The sequence below is a fragment of the Sceloporus undulatus genome, chromosome 6 (assembly GCF_019175285.1).
Source record: "Sceloporus undulatus isolate JIND9_A2432 ecotype Alabama chromosome 6, SceUnd_v1.1, whole genome shotgun sequence".
NCBI classification, from domain to species: Eukaryota; Metazoa; Chordata; class Lepidosauria; order Squamata; family Phrynosomatidae; genus Sceloporus; species Sceloporus undulatus.
In genome coordinates this window covers 65588903-65602363 of record NC_056527.1, presented here as the reverse complement: position 1 = coordinate 65602363, position 13461 = coordinate 65588903, and the positions used below count along the sequence as shown (strand labels likewise).

At 39.6% G+C, this 13461-nt stretch overlaps 1 protein-coding gene across 1 annotated transcript in view; it reads left to right on the top strand.

Moving 5' to 3' along the window:
* The window catches only part of GLI3 (GLI family zinc finger 3), a 293739-nt gene that overhangs the window by 165071 nt on the left and 115207 nt on the right, over positions 1-13461 (top strand). The gene's annotated exons all lie outside the window — the stretch shown is intronic.

Sequence of the window (13461 nt, the reverse complement as noted above, 5' to 3'; positions counted from 1 at the left end):
AGTAACTGTCACTAACCAAGCGGTGTTTGAATATACATGAAATATTTGAATAACTAAAATAATGTAATATTTTAAGCTGCTGTGGTTTTGGACACTCAAAGAACAAATTATGTGCATGTTATAGATTACCTCTGGCAGTAGACAATTTGTGGAAAATAGTTTTCAGCAAAATGAATAAATGTAAAGCAAACTACCTATATCTGCTGGTCCATGGAGTTTCATTCATTACAACCTTGCTTTCTACAAAGAAATTTCTATATGTAATCTGATATACATGGTTGTTTACAATGGCAGTGAATATTGGGTTTGCAGAGAATAAATATTCCTTATATAGGTACTTTAGCATAAGAATAATAAACCATCCAAATTTTTAGCACCACATCGATTGTTTAATGCTCTGTAATGTACTATTCCAAGTACAGGAAAATGAAATCTTAGCCTTCTTCTTGTTTCAGTCCATACTGCAAATATAGTGATTTTGTAAACAGCTGAATCATTTTCTTCTTCATGTCTATGAATCACACAAATGGGTTATCCTGTACCTGCACAGTGCATTTTTGGAACCTTCAAGAGCTGTTAAATAAGCATTCTGGTGGTAGTCCTGCCTTCAACAGCCTATCAGCTTGCTTCCCACTTAACCCCTCAGTTCCTTTTTGTCTGCCACAGCAGCAACAGCATCTCAGGAACACTTCAGAGTTTAATTTTCCTGTCAGACTCTGATTTTTGTGTTTGACCTGGTTACTGAGGGCCGATTATCAGTACCATCTTTCACTCTGTGCAGAGGAAACTGAAGAAAGTAATAAAGAGAAGTACTATTGAACCAATGTTGTTTTCTCGAATCTGCATTGAGTATTCACTACTTCATTGTGTTTAAGAATGGATGTTGAATCTCATCCTCAAACCTTAAGACATTAACTTTACATCCACACTGCCTCTAATGAATGACTGTGAATGGTTGCTATACTGGACCTGAAGGAGATGTATTTTACATCACAAGAAGTCTCTTTTGCTCCATTGGGAAGACTATGTCCTGTCCTTCAATGTATGCGAACCCCCATATGTGTACACAGAGGCATTACCATGTTTTTCCAGCCATAAATTATTTTCTTTCCATGGTAGATGATTGGTCACTTGGCTCTATAATATGCGAGCAACAATTTTCAGTTGTTTCTGCACTAGGCTGTTCCACAAATATCTGGAGTTCAGCATCAATCATGAGGAATCCCTCCTGTGTTCTTCTCAGTCATAATATTAATTGACATGATCCTCAGGCTGAAGTTGTCATAAGGAACTTTCAGTATACAGTCTCTTGCTCTGGTGTTAGTGATGCAATTTTTGGTCATTACCGACATGCCACTACATGGTTGGTGCAAATTCTGTGGGTGGTCATAGCATGAAAGAGACTTCCAACATTGATGATTTTGAGTTTGACAGTTTGGAGTTCTTTCAGTCCTGTGATGAGATAGACCTAATAATTATAGATATCTACATTATGATCTTTTACCTGAATCAACAGGTGGATGCATGATCAAATACCCCTCTCTGTCTCTTGATAAAGTTGGGATTGATCCATCCCATAAGGCATCCTGACATGTTCCATCCATCTGTCTGAAATAGAAAGCACTCTTGCACAGGTCAGGAGCTGAACACCTGTGTGCCCCATCACAGGGGGAAATTGCCCATGGACACTCTTTAGAACACCTTCCAGAAATAAGTTGGGCCAATGATGAACTTGTTTGTGTCACTTTGTGACAGGAAGTGTGTGTTTTTCTGCTCAAGAGCCCTGGAAAAATGGGCAATCTGAGCACGTCCTGGTTTGCTGGAGAGGTTACATATTGTAAGCTTTGCCACTGTTTCTGTCATGTTGCCAGTGTATTGACTACAATTTGAAGGAACAGGAACATGTACATTTTAATCATGTAGAATGGCAAGGTGATTGCAGCTATCTCTGTCTTGCATAATTCCAGAAGTTATTATTGGAGATCCCTTCCAAACCCCAGCCTGTTCGTGTTCTCAGTTGACAAGGTGAGCTATCTAGACCTTTACCCAATCAAGTCCATACTGTGGAAGTTCTTTCTCTGATTTCCCTTGCAGTCTCTCTTAGGCATATCATTGTTGAGCTCAGAGGATGTTCACTTACTGCTCTTATGCCAGTAAGTGGGTTGAGTTCTCAGAATGCTTTGGGCTTCAGAGGATCTCTCCAAGAAAGCTACTGTCACTTATGTGTTGGACCTTCTGGTGACCTTATCTAGTTGTTGTCCCTGTCTTAATTTAAGTGTCTCTTTGCATATCATGGCATTTCCGATGACTTGGTGAGCCTTCTTATTTATAGAATCCATGGGTCAGACAGTTTTTGAAATGTTATCGGGTTTTACACCATCCTGGATTGGGTGCGTTTCTTTTAATGACCCAAGGAATGCTTGAAGGCAATAGCTTCTTCTCCCTTCAGATTTCTTTTAGTGGTCCAAGAAACATTTGAAGGCAATAGCTTTTTCTGTCGTCAGATCATGCACCTGGTGGGTAGCATTTCTGTTAGTAATCACCACTGCCAGCAGAGCTGCGAAGCTATATGCTTTGCAAGGGGATCAACCTCCCCCTTTTTAGGCCAGATATTTCCTTCTTAGTGATGATCGTGTCTCCTATCCATCTCAAACAGGACATTTTCCCTTCCAGTATTCTTGCATACAGCCAGGCTATTCATTGGGCGCTAATTTCCAGAGTTATTTTCTCCTTCACTCTCCTACCAAGTAGGAACAAGCTGAATCTACGCAGTATCTCTATAAGTGGATCGCAGCAACTATCTGTATGGAATGTGAACTAACAGATAAGCTGCCTTCTGCCCAGGTGAAAAGTCTTTCAACTAGAGTGACTGCAGTCTCATCTACATTCCTGAATGGGATTCCTCTGCATGACATCTGCAGTCTCCACATGATCCAGACTGCTTACTTTTCTGTCTCGCTATCCCCTGGACTCAGGGTCACAGATGGAGGCTGTATTTGGGAGGGCTTTGCTTTTCTCTTGTAATAACACAATAACATTCTTGTGTTACATGGAACAATATGATAAAGTACCCCATAGTTAAGAATAAAACTTGAAGGATTTTAGTCTGTCCTAGAGTAAATCCTGTTGCTGATATTAATTCTGTTTGAAAAGAGGTTAGAGTACTAAACAGTAAAAATGGGATGTTGGGCAAGCCTGTTTGGAAAGAGTTGGACATAAGGTGTTGAGAGAAGAGCCAGTTCACACTAAGTATATAAATCAGTAGAGCAGAATATCAAGGCTTGCACCTTTTTCTTAGAACTGGAAAGTAAATTACAAATAGTCCCCCCCCCCTCCAGTAACTGAATTTTTGCAAACTAGGAAATAGGAAGCCTAGAGTCTAGACTGGAATGATGGTCTCCTATTTAGGTGTCTAATATTGTATCATTTAGAAAACTCAATGGGACCTTTGTATAGATTTACTGATCTTTTGGGTCATATATATAGATCTCCCTGGTTTGGAGTTCATAAATTGTCCCTTGGAAGTAACCTGCAAAGACAGGATACAGTTAGATGGTGGTCATGAAAAGTATACAATTTTCATTGGTCCAAAACACACTGCAGAAATAATCCAATTTGAGACCCAGTTTGAATTCTGGGATCTGTAGGTTTGTAAGACATTTAGCCTTCTCTGTCAGAGTGCTCTGGTGCCACAATGAACTAGAATTCCCAGGATTCCCTAGCACTGAGCCAGGGCAGTTAAAGTGGTCTCAGACTGGATTATTTCTGACATGTGTTTTGGACCAGGGAAAATCTAATATGCTTTTCCACAGGAGTTCCACTGGTCCCCCCTTTGGTTTCCTTTTGCCGATAGGCAAATATTTTTATTCAAGAAGGCTTTTAATAAATAATTGTGTCAGGGAGACTTTTATGTGAGGTGTATGCTTTAGATATGTTTTTTTAACTTGGGTATATTTTTGTCATTTTATACTGTTTTCAGCTAGATGATTTTGTTTTTAAATTTTTATTATGATTTTTTTTAAAAAAAATATTTAATCTGTGAGCCACTTTGGGTTCTTTTCTGGGAGAAAGGCGTCGTGGAAATTAAATAGAATAAACATATTATTATTATTATTATATAATTCAATTAAATGAAATTAAATAGTATATTGTGGTCTTTTGTTTTTCCTAAGAGAAGATTTCCATGAATAACTTGGTCCCTGCAACAGAACAAAAAGGGTCAGACTGATATAAAATTTGAGCACAGAAGTACATCTCAAGTTCCATCAACTTGCTCAGGACAGTACACACAGGATTGTTCCATTTTGTCCAGTGGTGACTTATCAAGACCATCCATTCAGCTTCAGTATGAATGGGCTCTTAAAATAGGACTTGCCAATCAAAGTCCAACATTATATGTATCTAATATGAAAAAGTGGCTATCTGGGGCAACTATCTGAGATGTCCTCTGATGTACTTGATTTATACAGTTTGCCAGCTGAAATCCAGCCACATGCCTTCAGTGGTGGGATATTAGATTGCTGTATATACTCGTCTATAAGTTGACCTTGTGTATAAGTCGAAGTCAACTTTTGAGGCCAAAAATATGGATTTTTATATGACCCGTGGATACGTCGAGGGTCGGACTTAAGGGGGCAGCCCAGCTGGGGAGAGGCTACTGCTTGCCCTTGCAAGCCTATCCCCAACTGGACTTTCTCCTGCAGAGGAAGCCCAGCAAGGGAGAAGCTCTAAGGCGATCACTCGCCCTTGCAAGCCTTTTCCCAACTGAGGAAGCCCATTTGGGGAGAGGGTTGGCCGAAGGACCTATTGCATAAGTGTACCCAGGATTTTGGAGGCTGTTTTGGGGCAAAAATTTCTCGACTTATAGTCGAGTATATACAGTGAATTACCATTGTATTTCTCATTTGGTGGTCCTAGTAAAAATGAAAACTTTGAAGTGTAGGAGGAATTTGAATATGTTTAATGAGCGAGAAACTTTTATTTAGAAAATAAAAGTGTTTTTAATAACATTTGTTTCTGTGCTTCTATCATTGTTGACAAGTCAGGTTATTTTTTCCTTATCTGTTAAAGAATGCATGCTCCAAATATATATATAGTGGTTTAGGACACTATGCGTACAGTGGTCCCTTCGCTTACGCAGGGGATCTGTTCCGAAACAACAACACCCCCGCTATGGGAAATTCCACATACGCTCGAGCTCCATTAAAGGCAATGGAGCTCGTGCTTGTGGCGACATGTGGCGGTGCACGCCATGGGCATGTGCACCATTACTATTTCAGGCACGGCCTCCAGCATATGCTGGAGGCTGCGTAAGGCATGCCTGCATATGATGCGGGCACACTGTAGCAGCCTATTAGACAACGCTCCTATGTTCTTCTTTGTGCTGTAGTGAACATTATTAAGAACTGAGCAGATACTGAGGTATTTAAATTTGGTGAACCAGAAGCATGCCAGGGCTATAAAGGTTGCTGTCAGACCTGTTGCTGTGGCCTATTGGGTAGTAGAATGTGATAGATGTTTTTTTTAAAGTACAGTTCTTCACCTATGTTAAATCTTGCTTCAGGGAAAACTAATATTTATAGTCTTTTAAAAATGTTTTTAAAAGAAAGCTAATATTTAGAGAATTTTCAATTGTATCTAGAACTGCTAGTGAAACTTATGTGTCAAAATAAACATAAACATGACTTTAGGAAATAATGCTTGTGTGTGTGTATATGTGTGTGTGTGAGATGCATGTATGTTTTTTTTTCTGAAATGGAAATGTCTTCTTTCATCACTGCTCAACATTCATCTTGTGGATAAATTTTGATACCACAGCTTTCTATAAATTAAGACAGCAAGAACATTCAGGATTATTCATGTTCTGGGAAACAATTAATAGACACACTCCTGACAATGGTAGATGTATCTCCATAGGCCAGCCTCACACATATTTTCAGGCACAGAATTGACCATCTGATCAGTGCTTGAAAAATATAACTGGCCAACTTGGTAGAGTACAATCCTTCCTGTTACTTATCTAAAACAGGGCCTATACAGATTGGCAGGATACTATTACTCAAATTTGTGGGGCTTGTAGAGCCTCTACTGACAGTTGCAATTTATCTTTAATTAATTTGGGGAATGTTAAACTTGACTTTGCAAGAGGGAGGTAACACATGCAGGAACTAAGCACCAAATATACTGGTGATAATTGATAGACACTCCAGGCGTAGGGAACCACAGGAACTTTTATTGGAAGAAATATAAAAGAATAAACATACAAGAGTAACTCACTCTCTCACACTGCATACAGAGCTATCTGATTATAGAAAAGTGAAAGGGGATAGCAGAGGCTGAGAGTTGGCTAAGGGGGTGGGTGGCTACATTTACCTGTGCTGAAAATATGGTCAGTGGAAAGCAGGAAAACAGGAGCAGCTTAAACGAAAAGGCTTTGAGTATGCTGGTTTAGGGTGCTATTGATACTTTTGATTTTTGGGGTGCTATTTATATCACATTGCAAATTTCCAAAATAAAAGTAGCTTGATTACAGCAAAGCCTTTGACTGCATAAATCATGAAAGGCTATGGAGTGCCCTTAAAGACATGAGAGTGCCAACATAGCTGATAGTCCTGGTGAGAAATCCACACTTAGGAGAAGAGATCACTGTCAAAACAGAACACTGAGAAACAGAATGGTTCCCAATTGGCAAAGGGCCAGACAAGGCTACATCTTATTACCCTACCTGTTTAACTTATATGCAGAACATACTGTAAGGAAAGCAGGCTTGGACACAGAAGAAAGAGGAGTGAAAAAAGGAGGAAGGAATATCAACAATCTAAGATACACAGACGACATGATAATACTAGCAGAAAACCACCCAGACCTGGAACAACTACTAAATTCAAAGGCAGGTCTACTGTTGAACATAAAGAAAACAAAAGTAATGAGAATGGCGAATCTAGACAAATTCAACCTAGACAATGAAGAAATAGAAATGCGAAAAGAGTTCTCATACCTGGAATCAAACACTGAAAGAAACAGTCAGGAAATCAGATGAAGGTTAAGAATGGGGAGAGCGGCTATGAAAGAAATAGAAAAGATCCTAAAATGCAAAGCTATATAACTGAGCACAAAAGCCAGAATCATACAAGCCATTGTTTTCCCTATTACCATGTATTGATGTGAGAGCTGGACAATAAAGGAAGACCATAGGAGGAAAATCAATTCATTTGAGATGTGCTGGAGAAGAGTGCTCAGGATCCCATGGACAGCCAAAAAGCCAAACAAATGGGTCCCCGGATCAGATCAGCCCAGAAATCTCCTTAGAAGCCAAGATTACAAAACTGAGGCTGTGCTACATCGGACACATCATGAGAAGGCATGACTCACTGGCAAAAAAATAATTGCAGGAAAGGTGAAGAGAAGAAGAAAGAGAGGAAGGCCACATGCTAGATGGATGGACTTTATTAGGGAGGTAACCGCTGTGGATTTGCAGGAACTAAGCAGAGCAGTGGAGGACAGGAGTCTTGGAGATAGATGTCTCATCCACAGGGTGACCATGGTTCAAGATTGACTCAAGGGTAGTTAACAACAACAAAAATTTATAGCTTAAAGGCAACCCCAGTTCATAGCAGTTCCATGGGAAATAAGATTTGATTGCCCCTTTATGGGACCTGATAAGGTTTTTAAAGGGGAAAGTTTGTTTTGATACTTGGGAGATGAGAGGAATTCAGTTGATCAGATGCTTGAGTCAGAGGATTTGACACATAGGGAATGGTAATTGATCTGTATTTAGAGTGCCAGGATGGTGTCGTGGTTTGAGTATTGGACTATGACGCCTGGAGACCAGGGTTCGATATCCAATTCAGCCATGGAAATCCACTGGATGACCTTGGGCAAATGACATTTCTCAGCCGCAGAGGAAGGCAAAAGCCAAGGGCAAATCCACTCTGAATAAACCTTGCAAAGAAAAGCCCGTGACAAATTCACTTTAGGGTCCCCATAGGTTGAAAGAATATTGAGGGCACACACAAAGAGTTTGATTTCCTGAGTAATCTCCTGAAAGGTGAACTCTACCTTATAGTAGGAAATACAGCCCGCCCTCGCTAGTTGCTGATTTGACCATCCACGGACGGCAAGCTGTCATTGACGTGGTGCTGGAGGCAGAGGAAGATAAAGCGGTGGTGGTCACATGATGCCAGATGCCCGCCCTCCTGCTGGTGAGAGCCAGGAAGGAGGAAGAAGAGGCGGGAGGTAGAGGCAGCGGAGGAGGAAGAGAAAGTGGCGGCCTCATGCCTCCAGCCGTCTGCCTGCCATTGGTGAGAGGAGGGAGGGAGAAGAGACAGGGGGAGGCAGCGGCAACAGCAGTGGTCCCAAGCCGCCAGCTGCCTGCCCACCGGCGAGAGCCAGGAAGGAGAAAGAGAAGGAGGAGGAAGAGGCAGGAGGAAAAAGAAGAGGAAGCAGCAGTAACAATCCCATGCCTCCAGCTGCCTCCTGTCACCGGTGAGAGGAGGGAGGGCAGACTGAGGACTAGGAGGAAGTGGTGGTGACTTCCTGCCACCTGCCACAGGTGAGAGAGGAAGGAAGGCATCCCCGAGTGAGGGCCAGTGAAGTCCCATTGTCCCCAGTGGTGGCGCAGCTGCATGGCTACACCACCATTGGGGACAGTGAGACTTGAGCATCCATAGATTTTTGTATCCACAGAGGGGTCCGGAACAGATTCCCCGCAGATACTGAGGGTTGACTGTAATTCTCTGGAATCTGGGATCAATGAAGAAACTCTCCTGTTAAATTTCAGTGCAGATTTTAGTAAGGACTTGTAAAATCCTGTATAAAATAGGGTAGTCAGACTTCCTTGGATGAGTAGATTGCTGACAGTAAAGAGAAGTGAGAAGTTGTGCACTGTGCTACTGATGGACTCACATTTTACATACAGTTTGTATATGCATAAAAATTTATAATAGAAATCCTATATCAGTGCAGTTCTGTATCCTAAAGCATGACTTTACACATTAAATTTGGTTTACCAGTTCATTAATGAACAGCAAGCTAGATAATGACCATTAACAGTCATTATTGTAAAAAGATAAATAAATTATTGTGGTCAGTTATTAACTTTTCTACAATAGATTTAACTGCATTTTTCACACTAACGGAATCTTATTTTTTCATTTATTCATTTACAGTCCTAGACCAATATCATTTACAGTCCTAGACCAACTTTCAATAACCTAATATCTGTGATGTAATTAATATTAAGAAAGGAATTTGACTTAAAATTTGCAGACATACTTTCTCATTTATTTTCTTTTAATTCACCTCCTTGCGTTATAGCATATAAAATTGTAATTAAAACAGAAGTCTCTGAGGGCTCTTGCTTACTATTGAGAACTTGACTTATTTTAGGTGTTTGAAATGGAAAGAATTTTTTAAAATGATTTAAAATATGGTAGAATCACAAAGGAGACATTGAGGGTTGTATGCATACAGGGTAACTTGAGAGCTTTTCTAGGCAGCTAGCCAGGCATAAAGAATGCCTTCACTGCTAGGAGGAATACATAAGGCAAGCAGAGTGGCTCAAACTTGTTGAAATAGTAGGTCTAGCATTCTCCAGATTTAATTAACTCTGCTTCGTAATGATGTAAAGGCAGGAGTGTATGCTTTCAGTTAACATGGTTAATTTTGTGCATTGACACACATGCTCCCCAAAATAAAGTTTGCAGAATTTCTCAAAAGCTCTGAATTATTTATTAATGTAATTACAGGGTTCTGTTTGCATTTCTCTGAAAGAGAACTTGGAAAGTTACTTTTAAGGGTACTTTTCACTTACTTTAGAAAGCCACAGCATCAGAAAGTTATAAGCCACTGGCCTCTAATACAGAGCATGCCTAAATTGTGAGGCTGCACAGAGCCTGTAACTTTAAAAATAACCACTGCAGTAACACCACGGAAGGAGTGTCATTCGCATTTGTTCCATTGCAATCCTAATGAAATCAAGTTATGTGTTAGTGATTCTGAAATGAAATTATATAAGGTAGTGTTTCAAAAAAAAGGGGGAGGGGGACAAAGGTGTCATGATCTGAGCTTCCCATGTGAACAATTCTGGATTTTGGATTAAATATTGACACCTTTCTTTGGCCCTTTATTCAGACCCCATACATGGAAAAATGTCCTGAATGCCAGAGGCATTTGGAAGGAAAAATAATAATGTATTTATTGCAAAGGCCAGTGCAGCCCCTTAGCCTTTCACAACTGCCCACTCTTTCTGTATTCATTTGCCTTGTGGCATGTAGTCAGGAATGGCTGGTTCTTACACATGCCTGTTCTCATTTTAGCTATTGTTGTTGATGAAGGAGAAAAAAGAAAAATAATAAATAATTATCGAGACTATCCTGCTCTCTCCTTTTAGCCTAACAATAGCCCATTGTTGGGTTATCGGTACTCTATCTGGCTCTTGTACAACCAGGAGTAAAATAAGAAAAAAATGATCAAACTTCAAACACAAATTCCTGAAGGAGGTTTTTGTGGCTACTTTTTGACCTAGTACAGTATTTTGCTAGTGTATTTGCTCCAAAAGTGGTCTGCTTTTGATGAGGTTTTTTGTCATAGGCGCCCTCTGAAGTTTCAGTGTACTCAAGCACTGGAAAAGCCCTTATTCCAGAGGCTTTGTTTTCTTTGTCAGGCTGTTTATTTTGTTTTCTTCCCACACGGTTCCCTAGCCTCACTTTGGCAACTGCTTTTCCGCATGAATTACATTCCTCCGGGCAGCCAGTCTCCTAATTCTTCCAGTCGATTTGGTTCCTGCCTGGATGATTAGGCCATGGCTCCAACTTGCTATTGGTCTCTGCCAAGGAAGCAAACTGCTTGTTAAGTGTCTTAAACATGAAGGGCTAACTCCACTTTTTTAAACCTCATTAGTGCACTGGACTCTACTTTATTTCATTTTAATAGCGTGTGCATTTCTCGAGCCCACATTTGATTTAGGATTTACATATATCCCACTCTCTTAAAAAGATCATAGGCTAGTATCTACAAAGATGCTGGCACAGAGATATCTAAGCTATTGTTGTGATGGGATTCCCCAGGCTGCTTGGACATCAACTGTTATGCCACCCCCTTCCACTGACTAGAAAAACACCAGTAGCAGAATCTTCTAAGCCCACCAGGTGCACAGTGGCAGGGCACCAGCAAGTCTGGTGTGAGGTCATCTGTGAGATTGCATTCCATGTAGATCTAGGACACAAAATAAAAGGTCCTCTTGTGGTGAAAGAGCAGACTTGTCATCTTTCCATGTTTTGCTTGTTTTCCTAAGAATAAATGTGAGTGAATAAGTAAGAAACACACACCAGGGTTTTGCAGCATTCCATTTTGGATTAAGCACGTTGAACTGATCCCCAGTTTGTCAATTTTACTCAGATCAGTAGAACTACTATAATAGCAAGAAACTGCAGTTTGCAAACTACCTGTTGAATCATGCTGCCACAATTCGGGTGTAATCACATAGTGTGTGGAGTGGCAGTCGACAGTATTTTTGGTGGCACCAAAATGAAACCTACTGACCATTTTGGTCATAGAATTAAAGCTATGCTATGCAATGGAAATTAATTGTCTTCCAAATTTTAAAAAATGGGAAAATACTGTGGGGAAATAAGAATGATTTGCATATCTATAATTTTTCATTTTTAGATGTAAAAACCACATAAATAGTGTAACCAACAAAAGTTCTGAGTAGGTAGCAGGGTTTGAGATTATTGCTGTCTATATACAGCAAAACAAGAAAATCAATTTCTGCTCTACATCATACTGGTTAAAAAAAGTGTTTATTTTTGATTGGAGAACATGATACACTATTATGTTAATTGCATTGAATAAAGCACACGTGATTTACATAAATGAGCCAGTTCTCCATTGTAAAAGACATATATCTACGTTTGCACATTAGTGTCCCAAACATGCGTTGTCAGCATGTGGGAAGGAGGAAATAATACACTGAAACAGGGAACAATCCTTAAGCAAACAATGGGGAAAGAGCAAGTGGTTACATGCCACTTGGAACAGTATATTTGTGCAGATGCATAGCATAGCCACTCTAGAGGGTGAGACTTCATGATTAATGGTGTTTATTCTTGACAGAAGCCTCCTTTATTTATCTCCAATACAGTTTGGTGATTTTATCAGTCACCTGAATGAAAAATATTCAGTCATACCAATATTGCAGTGTAAATTGAGTAGAGTCACTTTTTATTATATCTTTCAGCCTTATCATCTGCACAGTAATTTTCTAGCTAGGGGTTTTGATATAGAAAGGCAGGATTTAGCTGTACTTGACAGAAAGCCTCTTCAATTTCCCCTAAAAGTTCAGGCTGCTCTTAGAAATGTATGTATTAAAAAAAAAAGCCTCTACTCTTATCCAGGCAATTTCAGGATTTGAAAGAATAAAGAAGATAAAATGTGGAGACCTGGATGTGAGAAATACTGTTAATTTGGAAAGATGTAATGGTTGTGAAGTCAGTGGTGAAATGATGTTTACTGTTTAAAAATATGGTTTTGTACAGGTTATGCATTTTTTTGTTTTGCATTATGCTATGTTTCCATAGCTTCATCATTCTGCTTTTTTCTGATCAATCAATATCTACCTTCAGACAGAATGCAGGTTAATGCTATAGTTGATTCAGCCAGTAATTTCAGAGCTGAAGATTCTAATGATCACACACAACACATTAGTTGTTCAGATAATGTCCAATAAGTATCCCAAAAATGGTTGCGTAGATTGTCTTTCTAGCGGTACATTAGTCAAAGAGGAAGCCACCAAGTATAGACAATAGTTGAGTTACTTTAGAATAGTTAAATGAGAGAAGGTTCGTAACATATCTTTGACCCTTTCTTTTGTGACTGGGGGATAGGGTATGGTGTTATATGTTTTTGCATTAATGTGGTCTTGACAGGCTGTTTAAACAGATCAGAAGTTTTCAAAAGTATAAAACAGTGGACAAGCTCATTCGGGGGGTAGAGGGGGAGCCACTGCACATATAAGCAAATTTCAACACAAAATATCTAAGAACATACAGTTCTCAAATACTAGTCAACAAATAAGCTTTTCAGCCCTGATGCAATTATGATTGGGACATGAAAAATTACACAAATAATAGTTGTTACACACTTGGGGTGGGGAGAAGAGTTATGCCACTTGTTCTGAGTTCAGTGCACAAAATATTTGTGCCTTTATTCTTGCTTTAAGTTGAGCTGCTCTGAGTGCAGGTTGGTACATTCAAGCTGTTAATTAGCAAAATAAATAAATGCTTTTATCTTGACTTAGGATACAGTCGGCCCTTCTTATACACGGATTTTTTATACACGGATTCAAGCATACACGGTTTGAAAATATTCAAAAAAAGTATAAATTTACCTTGATTTTCCATTTTTATAAGGGACACCATTTTGCTATGTCATTATATTTAATGGGACTTGAGCATACACGGA